General features: G+C 46.8%; 1 long non-coding RNA gene across 2 annotated transcripts in view; it reads right to left on the bottom strand.

Annotated features, from left to right (window-relative positions):
- LOC146797765 (uncharacterized) overlaps positions 1-14940 on the bottom strand; it is a 130129-nt gene that overhangs the window by 90134 nt on the left and 25055 nt on the right. For both annotated transcript variants that reach the window (XR_014968529.1, XR_014968530.1), the window contains 2 exons: positions 10591-10673; positions 368-2593 (listed from right to left, as the gene is read on the bottom strand). This is a non-coding gene — a long non-coding RNA (uncharacterized LOC146797765). The remainder of the gene's footprint in view (positions 1-367; positions 2594-10590; positions 10674-14940) is intronic.

Consider the following 14940-nt stretch of genomic DNA (forward strand, 5'->3'; position numbering starts at 1 on the left):
GAACCTCCATTATGGTTTTAGAAAAGGGTTAGGAACATTGGACCAGTGCATGAACTTACAGCTGATCATTGGCAAGTATACTATTGCCAAAGACGAGAATCGCTATATGGCTTTCATGGATCTTACTGCAGCCTTTGATCGAGTAAACAGAGCAAAATTGTGACCCATGCTTATTAAAATAGGGTTGATTATGATTATAGTTTAGTGGCCTTTCTACATACCCTCCATACAAATCTTTTGCCTTTCATTAAGTATGATGAGGACTGTAGTTTGCCGCTGTGGAAATCAAAAGGGGAGTTAGGTAGACATGCATGCTTGCCCCTCTGCTATTCACACTCTACATCAACCATTTAGAGCCAACACTCACTGCTGTTTGTAGTGATGTACCCAGGACTGGGCCAAAAATGATTCCTGCTTTAATGTATACGGACGATGCGGTCCTGAAAGCAAGGACATCAGCGGCTTTGAAAGTCTTTGGATGCCTTTGTGGGCTTCATAGATTCTTTCGACCTAGTGACAAAATTTACAAAATCACAAACAATGGTACTGTGCAAACGAAAGAAAGTAAAGATTACATTTTTTAGTAAGGGCGTTGAACTCACAAAAGTAGCCACCTTCCCATACTTAGGCATTGTGTTTGATAAGCAAGGGTCCTGGAACCCTCATAAAATCAGGAAAAAGAACACCTTGCTAAGAGCTGTTGCAGCAACAACAGGCTTTGCAAGAAGGTTAGGGGCCAGGCCATTGCAGGTACTGATCAAGGTTTATCTGCAAAAATATATTCCTAGGCATGCTCTGGGTCTGATCTCTGGGGCTACAAAGAAAGTAGGGAGTTGCAAGGGATAGAAGATAGGTTTTTGATAAACATATTGACAGTTCCTGCTAGCACCCCTGCTTTTGTGGTTCATGAAGAGTTGGGCATAGGGTATGTCTCTGACCTTATTGCCTTGGCTCCAGTCTTGCAATGGCTGAGAATCTGGACAAACCCATGTGCTGTCCTAAACTGGAAAGTGCGTGGTCATTGTTTATCACTGGCGAAAGGACTCCAAATCCCCTGGATTGGGTATGCTAATAACAGGCTGGAAAAGGTAGGGCGACCAGACTTGTTTAATAAACCCATATCTGGGGTGAAAGGGGATTTGGTGAAGATTAAGAAGGTATCTCTTTCACTAATGGCTGCAGAAATGGAAGGGAGGGAGCTCAACAAACCCTCGGTAAGGGCACATACCATGTTTCTTACGGGTCCAGTGGTGGAGCCATACTTGGCGATGGTTATTAATCCTCATCATCGTCACTTACTAACGAGATTTAGGTTAAATATGATCCACTGGGTCCTTGCAGTCCCTAAAGGTTTTAGTAAAGAAGAGGATTTGGCCCCGTGTCGGAGGCGTTTTTTCATGCCATTGCTAAAAGAAATGTATTTCCAACAAGTGAAACCAGCAATGTTGTTCTTGCAATTGCTTTCATCCCCCCTGGTTATTTCTGGTGTTGCAGGTTTTTTGACTGGAGCTTTTAGACTTAGGAACTACATTTTTGGATGTTAATTTGTGCAATAAATGAAATAACCTGGGCGATTAATTTTTGTAAACGGTTCTAAATTTGGCTGCCTTGTAAGTTTTTTAAAATATATTTACGACACTGGTTTGCACTATGGGTGTCGTTTATAACTAAGTTTATTTGTAAATTTAGGGGCTGCAATTAAGACTGAGAGTCTAATGCTATTGAAAATGATGATTTTATGTATTTTATGTACTTTGTACTTTTAAGGTTTAAAATTACCGAATAAAGTATTATTGACTGACAATAATAAGGTTTGTTTTTTCTCCTACATGTCCCAGGGACATATTAAAAGATTTGCCTGTGTTCAGAGAGGATGTGGCCTGGTAGTTCGGGCTTGCATATGGTTCTCTCCTCTCTGGAATTGTACAGTAAGAAAAAGAATATATAGATTGGAATGCAACCCAGAGTAATTATTGGTAACTGAGATTAAGTCAAGCATTGCATCCATCACTTCCTGTTTTTCTCCGTGCCAAAGGCCTCATGCCTATCCTCAGTGACTAGGCCCAATATGGCTGCGATCAGTCTGGGTTTGCTTCTGTTCCTATTCAGGGGAAAGGGAGCCTGGCAGTTTTAGCTGGACAGTGCCTGTTGAAGCTGTCCCAAAGCTTATCTGCTTATGGTGACTATGTAGTGGTATGATGAGCAAAACACGATGTAATGTAATGCAGCCACTTACCAGTAGAGGTTAACTAAAGCATTTCACCCATCAATTTTCTTTCTCTTCACTTCATAAAGTCAGCAAATTAGAAGATGCTTTAAGAGAGATTTGCAAAGTTGTGAAAAAAAAGCTTTACAATTGTACACACACCTATAAAGTTACTCCAGCATTGTCGATAGCATACCTACATGGAGCTCACAGCCAACCAAAGGCACCATGTCCATGCAAGTGGAATGTCTGTGCTTACGATGAAATACACCAAGACATATGGATTCATGAGACAGGACTTAAAGATGATGATACGAAGCAAATGCACGCAAACGTGGAGCCGTAGATGGTAGGTGTCAAAAGAGTGCATTTCCAGAAATAGCACGGCTAGAATAGATTGCACATAAACAGTGTTATTGAACTGTAAATAATACACTGTTGAAAACCTTCATCACATAATGATTGTATTTCACAGCTCTAGTCGGGAATCATCCTAGAGATGGCACTGATATTTATTGCTGGCGCTTTATTCTGTATTCTTGCTTGGCCTCTGAACTCCAACCATGATATTCCTCACATTTTCAGTGTGGGAGAGCCAGGGCGTAGCTGTCTCAGAGATATTTAGAGAGAAGCAAACAATGCAGTATTCGATTAGCAATGTATTCATTTTGGAGCATTCTGTACTAAGGGGGAATGATAGGTGTTTTGTCCATTACAACACTGTAGCTTGCTTATAAGAAACAAAAGGAGGATGGGAAACCATTTTGGAACTCTTGGGGGCATATGTACAAGGGAAGTGGCTTAACGCTGCACTCTGCAACTTCTGTAACGCAGGGCTGCACCATATATTTACAAGAACATGATGCAGCCCTGAGTTTCCCCCTGTGCTGGCGCTACATTTAACAGTAGTGTAAGGGTGTCTGCGTGCAGGGGAACATTGTTTATGTGCAGGAAGGTCCCACTTCCTGCACATACACAATCTTTACATGCCGAATTGTAACTTCTATGTGTGCTGCTTAATGCAGCACACACAGAAGTTTAAAAATTGAATTTTAGAGCGCGCAACCAAGATGGTCGCGTAGGCACAGGGCTCCCGAGGGCCTCCACAACTTCCCACGTCTATCCTGAATTTATCCTGATTCTATCGACGGGCTTCTACGGGCGAACCTATGTGGAGGTGATACCTGTTGTCCAAATCCAAATCGGACTTCAGGAACCGGAATAGCATCGATTCCAAGTTGGCGGCCTACTCCGGACCTTGCCCCGGACTCGAGTTGGCATGGTGCCCGGGCAGAAAGTGAACAACAACGGCATGCAGGACTTGGGCCGGTGCGCACCCCATACTTTCACTTTCGGTTTCGGGTCTCCTCGCTGAAACTGACTGAGGGGCCCCGGATTGTCAGCACGCATTTATAGTGGGACGATTGGGTATCCTGCCTGCTCTTGGACACTAGCCTGGACTACCTTTCGTGATCGCCGAGGCTCCCTAGATTGGCTCTCCGGGGATCGCTCATCGTGTTGGTGGCCGACACCCTTGGCGACCATCAGACAATGGCGGCTAGATTGGACGGAGATAAACAAAAATCCAAGACGACTAGGCGGGGAGCTCATACCCAAGCTAACAACATGGACCGCTATACCCAGTCGAAAGGATCCCCTAGTGGCCTGCATAAGTCACCGGAGAGACGCAAGGATGGCCCGGGATCGTCTACGGAGTTAACATTGCAGGACGTCATGGGTGCCATTAATGAGATGAAAGCGGAGGTCGGCCAGCAATTCGATACATTGGCCCATAAATTGGACACGGTTTTGATCGACGTTAAACTAGTCAGAGCGGACCTTTCACAAACGAATGAAAAGGTCAAATCCTTGGGTCTGACGACGTCGAGTCTGGTAACGGACGTGTCTGACCTGCAAGCCGAGGTCCGTAATCTGCGGACGTCCACTGCTTTGTCGGTCCGTTGACTGGACGATTTTGAAAGTAGGGCTCGGCGGAATAATGTGCGCATAATCGGGGTGCCGGAGAAATCGGAGGTCCCTGCGGCTGACCTCTTCATGGAAGACCTCGTGATCAACCATCTCGCACCCAAAGGCTTGAGTAAATTCTTTGCGGTTGAGCGGGCCCATAGAGTTCCGGGTGGTAAGCCTAAACCGGGCGCTCCCCCACGGCCCATCATTGCCAGAATTTTTCATTTCAGGGACAGGGATGCTATACTGCAGGCCTCGAGGGTGATTGGGCCGACACTCATATAAGTTTCTACCCGGACTTCACACAATTGGTCCAAAAGCAGCGACAGGAGTTCATGGGTGTTAAACGGCGACTGAGAGACATGGACCTGAAATATGCGATGCTCTTTCCGGCCAGGTTGCGTGTTGAGTTTGAGGAGCGGACGCATTTCTTCGATCGGCCGGAGGAGGTTGGAGATTGGTTTGATACCCTGCCTCAGCAACGACGTCGAGAGGGACAGTCTGAAGGGAACGGAGTGGGCTTGGCTGGACAGGAATAGACTTTTGGTTCCCGGTGACTGACTATTGTGATGACACTTCCATATTTTGGTTTGGTGTTTCTATCCAGTGCCTTATCCTTCAATGCCCGGGGGTTGTGGGGTGCTCAGTGAGGCTCTTTCCTCCTCTGGGTTTTCTTTTTGTAGCGTAGTTAATGCTAGGGCGACAGGCACACTGCAAGTTGGGGGGCTACATGGGCTCATGCAGGGGTGCAGGGTGGGGGGAGTTGTAACGGGAAGGTTGGTGGGGAGGGGGGGAGTTGGGGAATGTTTGAATGTTCTACAAGGCAATGTCACGCCATACGACTGGTGGTCGGGATCGTGTTCTCTGGGGGGGAGTTGTGCGCGGGGTTGGGATGGGGAGTAGGTGATTGAGAGTACTCTCGTGGAATGTGAATGGCTTGGGGGATAGGATTAAACGTGGAGTAGTACTGCAGCTTTTGAAACGGCTGTCGCCAGATATTGTCTTTCTGCAGGAAACGCATCTAATTGGGAATTCTTGCCATGCTATGACTAGGCGGGGATATCTTCTCGTTGTGCATTCTGGTTTCACTTCTGGCTCGCGTGGGGTGGGCATCTTGATTAGAGCCTCTCTCCCGTTGGAGGTGGACGATGTGATCCATGATGATAGAGGGCGGTATGCTGCACTTGTAGGCCGATGGGAGGGCAGAACCATCTCGCTTTTTTCTGTTTATGTCCCACCAGGATTGCAGACCGTAACTTTCGCTGATTTGGGGCGAATGTTCTTGGGACTCCCGGGGGGGGTTCTGGTGGTGGGGGGCGATTTTAACTCTGTCGTATCTGGCGGGGCGGATCGTCACCCTCCCAGGGATCTCCCGGGGGCACAGGCCGGCTGAGTGAGTTTATAGATACCCTCGGACTGATAGACTGCTGGAGACTAATGCACCCGGGACAGGCGCAATACACTTTCCACTCAGGGGCTCATGGGAGTTTGTCGAGACTTGATTATGTCCTTATGCCGGCGGCCCAAGCTTTGATGATTAGGGAAGTAAGACATCTGGCCCGGGGTATTTCCGATCACTCCCCTCTACTGTTGCACATCGAGGTCACCCCCGGGGCTGAGGGGAGGTTGGCACCGATTAACCCCTGGTACCTGCGTAATCCTAAAATCCGGCCGGACCTGGTCAAGTCTATTGAGCGCTATTTCACTGAAAACGTGGGGTCAGTGTCCTCTGCTGTCTCGTTATGGGAAGCCTTCAAAACAGTGCTCCGTGGACAGGCTCTTTCTCTAATTTCCCACTCCAAGAAAAGCAAGACTGACCAGGTGGTTCGCCTTGAAAACGACATAGCCAAGTTGGAGGGGGACCTGGAGCTGGGTGTTACGAATGATAAGTTGCATGTTCTCAGTCTTAAGCAGCTTGACTATAGAGCGTTGGTTAATGATGCTGCCAAAGTGATGAGTAGAGAGCAACAGAGGCGCTTATACGATGTGGGGGACAAGGCTGGAAAATTGATTGCATGGTTGGACAAGAAGGAGAGAGCGAGTCGAGTGGTGCCAGTTATTGAGAGAGCGGATGGCGTGCGTGTGACTGACCCTGTGGAAATTGTTGAATGTTTCGCGACTTATTTCCGCGACGTATATTCTCCAGTCTCGAATGGCCTTGAGGATGACTCTCATCTGTTGCTGAGAGATATAGTGTTGCCGTCTTTGTCAGAGGCGGATAGGGTACTGATGGATGCGACGTTGTCGCCTGATGAGGTTGCTTTGGCTATTCGCTCGGTCGCTTCTGGCAAGGCCATGGTCCCAGTGGCCTTCCCATTGAACTGTATAAACTGCGCCCGGACAAGATGGCGCCTCATCTCTGCGACATGTTTCTTGAGGCACGTGACATGGGCTCCCTCCCCTATGATCAGCGTCTCGCTACCATAGTTGTGATTCACAAGGAGGGGAAGCCGCGGGATCAGTGTATTTCTTACAGGCCCATCTCATTATTAAATGCTGAGCCTAAAATTCTTGCTAAGGTTTTAGCTAATCGTCTGGTTAGGGTCGTTGGCGACTTGATCCATCCGGACCAGTCCGGTTTCATACCTCACCGTAATACGGCTCTGAACCTGAGGCGTCTTCATGGAGTGCTCGCCAGAGCGGAGTACATACGTGAACCGGCCGTTTTGGCGTCCTTGGATGCCACTATGGCGTTCGATACCCTAGAATGGCCGTATCTTTGGGCGGCGCTTGCGAAGTTTGGTTTTGGCCCCGGGTTTATCGGTTGAGTGAAGTTGCTGTATAAGGAACCGTTGGCTCAGGTAGTTGTGAATGGCAGAGTGTCGGAACCCTTCGGGTTGGGAAGAGGCACGCGGCAGGGTTGTCCGCTGTCGCCCCTCCTCTTTGCACTTGCCTTGGAACCTCTGGCCGCCTGGTTACGATGGGAGCCCTCATTGCGCGGCATTAGGTGGACGCCTGAATTTGAGGACCGCATCTCTCTTTATGCGGACGACATTCTCCTGTACCTCACTTCTCCCCGGCAGTCTTTGATAGTACTGGTCGATGTTCTGAACTCATTTGGTCGCAACTCCGGCTTGGTCATTAACTGGGCCAAGTCATGCGTCTATGTTCTCTCTGGGGATGCTCCTCTCCTTCCGCGTGGCTGCCCTATCCAGATTTCGCAGTCAGGGTTTAAATACTTGAGAGTTTTCATAACTTTGGACCCTGTGGCCCATTATGAGTGGAACCTACTCCCCCCACTCCAACGACTGAGGGCCGACGTCTCGAGGTGGCGACGGCTTCCGCTTTCGCCGCTCGGACGCGCGGCGTTGTTCAAAATGATGTCGCTGCCACGATTCCTGTATGCACTGCAAAATACACTCGATGTCATACCGGCCCGCTATTTCCGTGAGGTGGAGAGCTTGCAGAGGCGGTTGTTTTGGGACGGGCGATCCCGAATTGCTCTCACAAAATTGACACTCCCTTGGTATGATGGAGGAATTGCACTCCCCGATATCAAGCGATATTATTGGGTGTCCCAATTGGCGGCGGTGAACCACGGGATGTTCGGGCTGGCCCTGAACCCGGCGTTCGAGATGGATAAAATGCTATTGCCTGGGGGGGATTATAATAGAGCACTCTATTCGAAGTCTCTTGGTGTGCAGTTGACAGGCCCAACAAAGATAGCGGTACGTTTGTGGCATGCTGCTAATGCTGCGATGGGTTGGAAGGACCGCCTGACTCGAGCGACTCCACTGTATGCTTCGGAAAGGCTGGGCTGTTTGTGGAAAACTAAAGGGTTTGAGAAATGGGATATGATTGGCATATGTAAGGTGAGTGACCTCTGGGTGAAAGGGGAGTTTAAAACGTTTGAAATGCTGAAAGCGGAATATAAGCTAAACGATAGGGTGTATTTCCGGTATGCTCAGGTCCGTCATGCATTGCGCTCGGTTTTCCCTGATGCTACTGCTATCCCGGAAAATTCCCCGCTGGAGGATAGGGTGCTCGATGGCTACGTGCCTGACAGCACAATCTCCTTGATCTATAAAAAGCTTATCAACGATCAGGCGGATCTGTTGACCCGCTTGAGGGAGATCTGGGTGGCTGACGGTTTGGAATTAGATGATGAGGATTGGGTTTCGGCAATAGCCTCCCCGCGGGAGGTGGCAATTCCGGCCCACCTTCGGTTCGTACAACTAAAGATACTCCATAGAGTGTATGTCACTGGTCCCCGCCTGATGCGCATGGGTTTCTCCGTGGATGGGATGTGTAAGCGTGGCTGTGGTTCGCTGGGTACTTTCCTTCATGTTATATGGGAATGCCCTGAGGTGGCGCTCTTTTGGCGTCGGGTGCATGCGGTAATGGAAGAGGTCACTCACGTTGCTCTGCTTCCAGAAGCTAGGAGATGCTTGCTGAACGTGTGGGAGCCAAACGATTATAATGTGGCACAGACGCGGTGGGCGACTTTGGGAAATATGGTGGCTAAACGTAATATTGTCCAGTTATGGGGTTCCCAGAGGCCGCCCACGGTCTCGGTGTGGAAGGAGAATATGGATTGGTGCATGTTTAGAGAAAAGACGGTGTATGTAGCGAGAGGCAAGCCGAGGAAATGGACTGGGGTGTGGGGTCCGTGGAACGCTTATCGCGGAGACATCTGTGCCCCTCCTCTGGCTGTTGTATTGGATGCCTCTTTGTCCCCCTAGCCGAGCATTCCTCATCTGTTAGGTTACGAGTGAGTTACAGTTTGATTTTTCCTCTGTTCCCGTGCCCCCCTCCCTTCTTTGCCGCTGATCATTGATTCCCTACCCCGGGGAGCGCGTCCTGACATTTACAATGCCTATTGCCTTGCTTGTGTGTAATGTTTTTTAGTTTTAACTTGAAAACTGAAACCGTATTTAATATTGTCACTCAACTATTGCTTCTGCCTTCACTGGGAGCATGATGGACTGACGGGCTCCTCGGATTGACCAATCTGTATAACGGTGAATGATACGTCTCATGCTAATTAGCGGCCGGCCCAAAGGGTTGTAGGCCCATGTCTGTAACTCCTTGAAGTCAAATAAAGGTTTCTTTAAAAAAAAAAATAATAATAATTTGAATTTTAAAAACATGATTGTTTATGTGCAGGAAGGGGGACCTTCCTGTACATAAACAATCATTGGCCTTTAGCTGTTTTCTTCTGTGCTGCACAAGGCAGCACAGATGAAAACAGCACAATCGAGGATAAATGAAACCTCTCTCCTTGTTGCGCCAGTGTAATACCAGGTTTTCCCTGGTCTTAATACTGGCGCTGCCTCCTATTTACACCTCCCTTGTAAATAGGAGGCAGCGTCAGAATCAACCGGTGTTGCGGTGTAACGCCCACTGCAACATACATACCCCTCAAAGGGGACCTTATTTACAAGGCAGCGTTAAGCCACATTAAGTGGCTTAACGCTACCTTGTAAATAAGGCGAAGCCCCTATCGCCAAATGAACTTCGCAAAAAGTGATGTTCCCGTGGCAATAGGGGCTTGTACATATGCCCCTTGGTATGATATGAAGAAGAAGGGGTGGCTTTCTCACCCCCCCAAATAAATGTCCTGTGTATCGGAGTGTTTAGGTACCGATGCATGATTTTCAACTGGAATCACACAGCTACCTCTGTGGCCCTTAGTGGACTCTGTTTATGTGGCATCCTAAAACCTTAGAATAATTTTACTAAGAACTGTCACAATGTGAAAGCAAGCAGACATAATTGGACATAATTTTATTTCAAAAGTCAATAGTCTCAACTTAACTCTGGAAAAAAGTAGCAGGCATATATACTATAAAACAATTATACCCTATCCAGATGTTGTGTTGCACGGCCTATCCCTTTTGAAGTTCAGTGCTCCAGCATACACACAGGCTTCAGGACTTTTGTCCCCACTGCAGTGGTTTTGCTCCTCTACACCTGTGAGCCCTCAAAGGCCTCTCTAAAGAACTCAAAGGTTAGCACTGAGGAGAGAGGTAGAGCAGGTGTGACACCATCTTTACCACATATAAACAAGCATTATCCAAGCCAATTGGTCTTACCTTTGAAAGGTTTATATAGCATTGCCACTGCCTGTGTGAGTTATCAAAAGGTAATTTCAAAATGGCTGCCAGTGTGTGACAATTCATGCACACACATGCAGACACATATATGTCCATTTTTGAATGGGTTTCCTAATAAATAACAGTGATTCCAAGATGGTCATCGAAGTGAATATATGTGTTTCTATGCGCTGTTTGGCACTCGTTGTCATTTTGGCATTTTTAGTGTGGCTGTGAGAAATTATAATTAGGGGTGCTTGAAATGAAACCTGTGAAACGATTACTACGCCTACATGGGTGGTGCAAAATGTGCAATGACAACATCACTGGTGATGTTTTGTTGTTCAAATAAATAAACAATTCATCATTTCCTTGATGTACCTCAGTGCTCATAATTCTGAGTTGCCCTGGAAGACCCAGTGAGGAGTTATTTGAGCTTCAAGTCCAGTGAGAGTATCAGGAGGCTGGATACAAAGTCAAAGTAAAAGTCATAAGTACTTTATTCGGCAGCCAAGAGCCATAAAAGTAGACATTTTAAAAGGACATTTCATTGAAAAACATTTTATACATAAAAACTTAGGTGAACATAAAAATGTTTAAAATATCTGTACAGAGCAATATAGGGACATCCGACTTGATTATTTCATCGATCACATATAGACCTGCAGAGGGTACAACATATAAAGTGCAACAGTGCTAGACATTAGTCCAGAGGCTATAAGCATTATCTCATAAAGTGCACATTATAATGGCTCAAAATCAGGTTAGCACTAACTGAGGGAGCAGGATGGCTATTGCGGTGACAACTTTTTCCTGTGCCTGATAGCCCCAATTAGAAAGCTAGCAACCCCAAAGCATACCATGGGAGAGGATAACATTTGCAGGTAGATCAGAGCCGGGCCTGACTTGAACAAATTGGCGGTCTCTAAATAATAGTGAGATATGTTTTCTGCCCAAGGAATCGTAGTGGGCACAGAAAAGCATAAAATGCAGAGTATCCTGCTCTGAAAAATTATCACAGGGGCATGGTTTTAGTGAGGTTTCGAGTAACCTTGGGGAAAAGCCAGAAGCCAGGGGACCAGGTTCAAATGAAATCTGGTCAGAACAAAAAGATGATATGCTTTGTTGGCGTAAAATAAATATGACTGCATCTGTGGACCAAAGCTCAATATAGCAAACCTTCTCACCGACGGTTTGACTAACTCCTTCTCCTCCCTGAGCCTGTGCCGTTTGTCCAGAAACTGCTGTTTGAGGTCTCTGATAGCAGTCTTGCCAAGGGACCCGGGGCTCGGGAACAGGTCAGGATGGCCAAGCCATCTAGTCTGTTCCTTTATGTATTTCAACCAGGGAATATGTAACGCCCCCTCCAATGCAATGCAATCTGTAATTATAAGTTGATTTAAGTTGCGGTTGGACTTGCCCAGATTCTAAGCCAGCACAACAGCGGGGCGGCCGCGATCTGGTCTGAGATGTAACCCACTCCCAATTCTTTGTGTAAGTTAAAAACAAGGGTTGCAGTGGGGACCGCAAGGAGTTTCCGCATAAAATTATTCTCAGCCGCCTGGATTGCCTCAACATCCTTATAGCCCAAAATGTCACACCCATAGGTTGCCATTGGGATACATTTTGCATTATAGACCTTCAATAGTGCGGGAAGGGTCTTTGATCCCAATCTTTTGGCAAAGTTCAAGGTGGCCCCTGCTGCTCTGGATAAGATGTTCTGTTACGTAAATGGTGCGCACACCAAGATCCTTGCTCATCAAAAAGTACCCCTAGGTATGGAAACATAGATACTTTGGTTAATTCTGTCCCCTTACAATAAAACTTTGCCTTGGCCGCCTTTCGGGGACCTATGGTCATAGTGTGTGATTTCTTAAGATTTGTGGTTAAATCTAACGAATCCATAAAACCAATAAAACAATTTAAAAGTTGTTGAAGGCCTGTTGCAGTTCTGGCCAGTAGAACTGGATCATCTGCATACAAGAGTGCTGGGATCAACTTGGAGCTAGCTCTTGGTATGTCTTTGCGACAGGATGTTAGGGAGTCTCCCAGTTTGTTAGTATATAGAGTAAACAGCAGGGGGGCCAAAATGCACCCCTGCCGGACCCCCCTTTTTACTTCCCAAGAGCTTGTCAGACTGCCATCTGCATTGTACCTTACCGCTGCCGTAGTGTTTTCATGGGCAGTGTGCAAGAAGGAGACCAACTCTATGTCTAAACCCAGATCGCGTAACACCAACCACAACTTAGACCTATTAACATAATCAAACGATGCTGAGGTTAGGTCCATAAAGGTCAGATGTAAAACTCCCCTCTTAGCGATGGTGTACTTCCCAATGACTAAATGCGGGTTAAGGCATTGGTCCAAGGTTCCTTTCCCCTGTTTGAAGCCATATTGCAGATCAGAAATGATGTTAACCTTATCAAGCCAAGCTGTTAGGCAATCCAATATTACTTTCCCCAAAATTTTGGCCTCTGAATTTAGGAGGCAGATCAGTCTATAGCATGCAGGGTCATCCCAGGCGCCATTTTTTAAAATGGCGATGATAACCGCCTTTGCCTATGATGAGGGAAAGCCACAAGAGCAGACTGCATTAAAAACGTGGGTTAGGATCTTGGCCCAGACCTTGGGATCGGCCTTATAGAGGTCTGATGGTACCCCGTCTGATCCCGGCACCTATCCCCCAGAAATGGAGGTAATAGCTTTATGAACCTCATCTATACTGTAATGGAGCAGGATACTCTGTGGGCCGGGAGCTGATTGTCCCACAGAAACTTCCAGATTTACATCGCTATAGATGCTTCCAAAATGCTGGACCCAGAGCTCAGCAGGTATCGTGCAGTTTCTACTAGAGTTTGGCATATCCCAAAAGAAAGGGCTATTGAACACCGACCAAAATCCGTCCAGCTTGGCTGAGCGCCTCCCAAGCCTGCTCCCTTAGCAGCTTCTTTTTTTCCTGAACTGCATGTTTATAGGCCTTCCAGCGGCTCCTAATCAATGTTGCGTCCCTTGGTTTTGCATAAGGGCCTGCTTTAGTTCTTTATGGGAAGCCGAACAGGTATTGTCAAACCACCTTTTAGGTTTTGGGCATCTAGCTCTAGTTTTAGAGGTTAAATCGGATGCTACCTGCTTAGCGATTTTATCAAAAGCGTCTAGAGTGGCTCTATCATGTGGGACAGGATCCATACAGACTTGAAACTCCGGATCACAGGTGGAATACAAATTGTCTAGGAAACTCTCCGGAATGATCCTTTCCCACTTCAGTCTCCATGCTTGGTGTTTAGTACTAATGTTAGCATTAGAGATTTGACTAGTTACCCCCCCCCCCCTTTTATGGCAGCCGACAGGGAGAGATCCAGTATTAAAGGATTATGATTGCTGAGGCAGTTCCTGGTAACACTTTGGTTTTTGAAAACCGGCACTAATAGTGCAGATAACATAATGTGATAAATTATACTAGGGCTACCGCTGCCTGCATAGGTGGGGACCAGGACAGTGGTGTCAGTTTGCTGTAGGCATTGCAAATCATGGCCTGATAGGAAACTATCTAACAAATGTGTGCTCAACGTGATTTGACAGGTCGAAGCCATCACCCTCATCCTGCATGGGAGTACAGTAAAGACAACAATGATGAATATTGAAATCCCCTAGGATTAATGTATCATGGTATGCTTGTCTTCCTTCCCCGTAACTTTCCAGAAAATCCTCTAGGGCTAATAGATGTTCAGTCTCTTGAGAGCTGGTGAAGGAATTATAAAAATTAACCACTAACAGGGTGGGGAGATTCTTGTATGACAGTTCCACTGCTAGAACAAGGGGTGATCGGCAATTAATCAGTTTGGCTTTGTAGGAGAGTTTAAGAGAAAACATTAAGAGAAGACCCCCCATGGCTCTTCCCATATTCGAGGGGGTTGCATGTTTGAAAAATGTGATAAAACCATCTAGATAAAAACAGTTGTTGGGTTCCAATATTTCTTGTGAAGCAATGATGTGCTATGTGGCAAGAAAGTGTTCCCAATTTATGTTTCGCTTCTTTGACCTAAGGCAAGCTATGTTCCAGGACAGTACTTTCAAAAAAGGGTCAGCAGGGGAGACTGATGTAGAAATAGGATTAGAGAAGTTATCCAGCAAAGGTAGAAGTGTAGGAGCAGATGCACATGGCTTATTAGAAGTATTCGATAACGACATCTTGCACTGGGTTTTTTCAGCCACCGACGGTAGTTAATGATTTTCGTCAAGGCTCTCAGGGCAAGCTAGGGATAGATAACGGTTTGTCAGAGCTAGTACTGGGTTCACATTTCTATCTTGAATAGACTTGACCAATTTAAATGGCAACTGCCATTGGGGATTAGCTGGGGGTGGTTTAAAAGGATAAAAAGACTGTAAGGGGACTGCTCTGATTTTGGTCTTGGTACCATTCTTAAATTGACAACCTGCCAGTGCTTGAGCCTTCATGGGATTCTTGAAGTTAACAACTATGCAATCCCCCTCAACGTTTTTCCTGGTCGCATGACCTATCCACCCCACTCTTCTGGCCATAATGATCTCAGAGGAGATTCTAGGACCGTTAATCACATAGTTGTTACACCAGTGAGTGGTCTTATGGATGAGATCCAAAGAAGTTTCCTTGGTGCCTGGAGTGAGTGTGGGAACCCCTAATAAAACAGGGAGGTCAAGTATACAGTGCTGATCAGCCGTGACCATATGGGGGGGGGGGAGAAAGAGTGCATA

The sequence above is a fragment of the Triturus cristatus genome, chromosome 9 (assembly GCF_964204655.1).
Source record: "Triturus cristatus chromosome 9, aTriCri1.1, whole genome shotgun sequence".
NCBI lineage: Eukaryota > Metazoa > Chordata > Amphibia > Caudata > Salamandridae > Triturus > Triturus cristatus.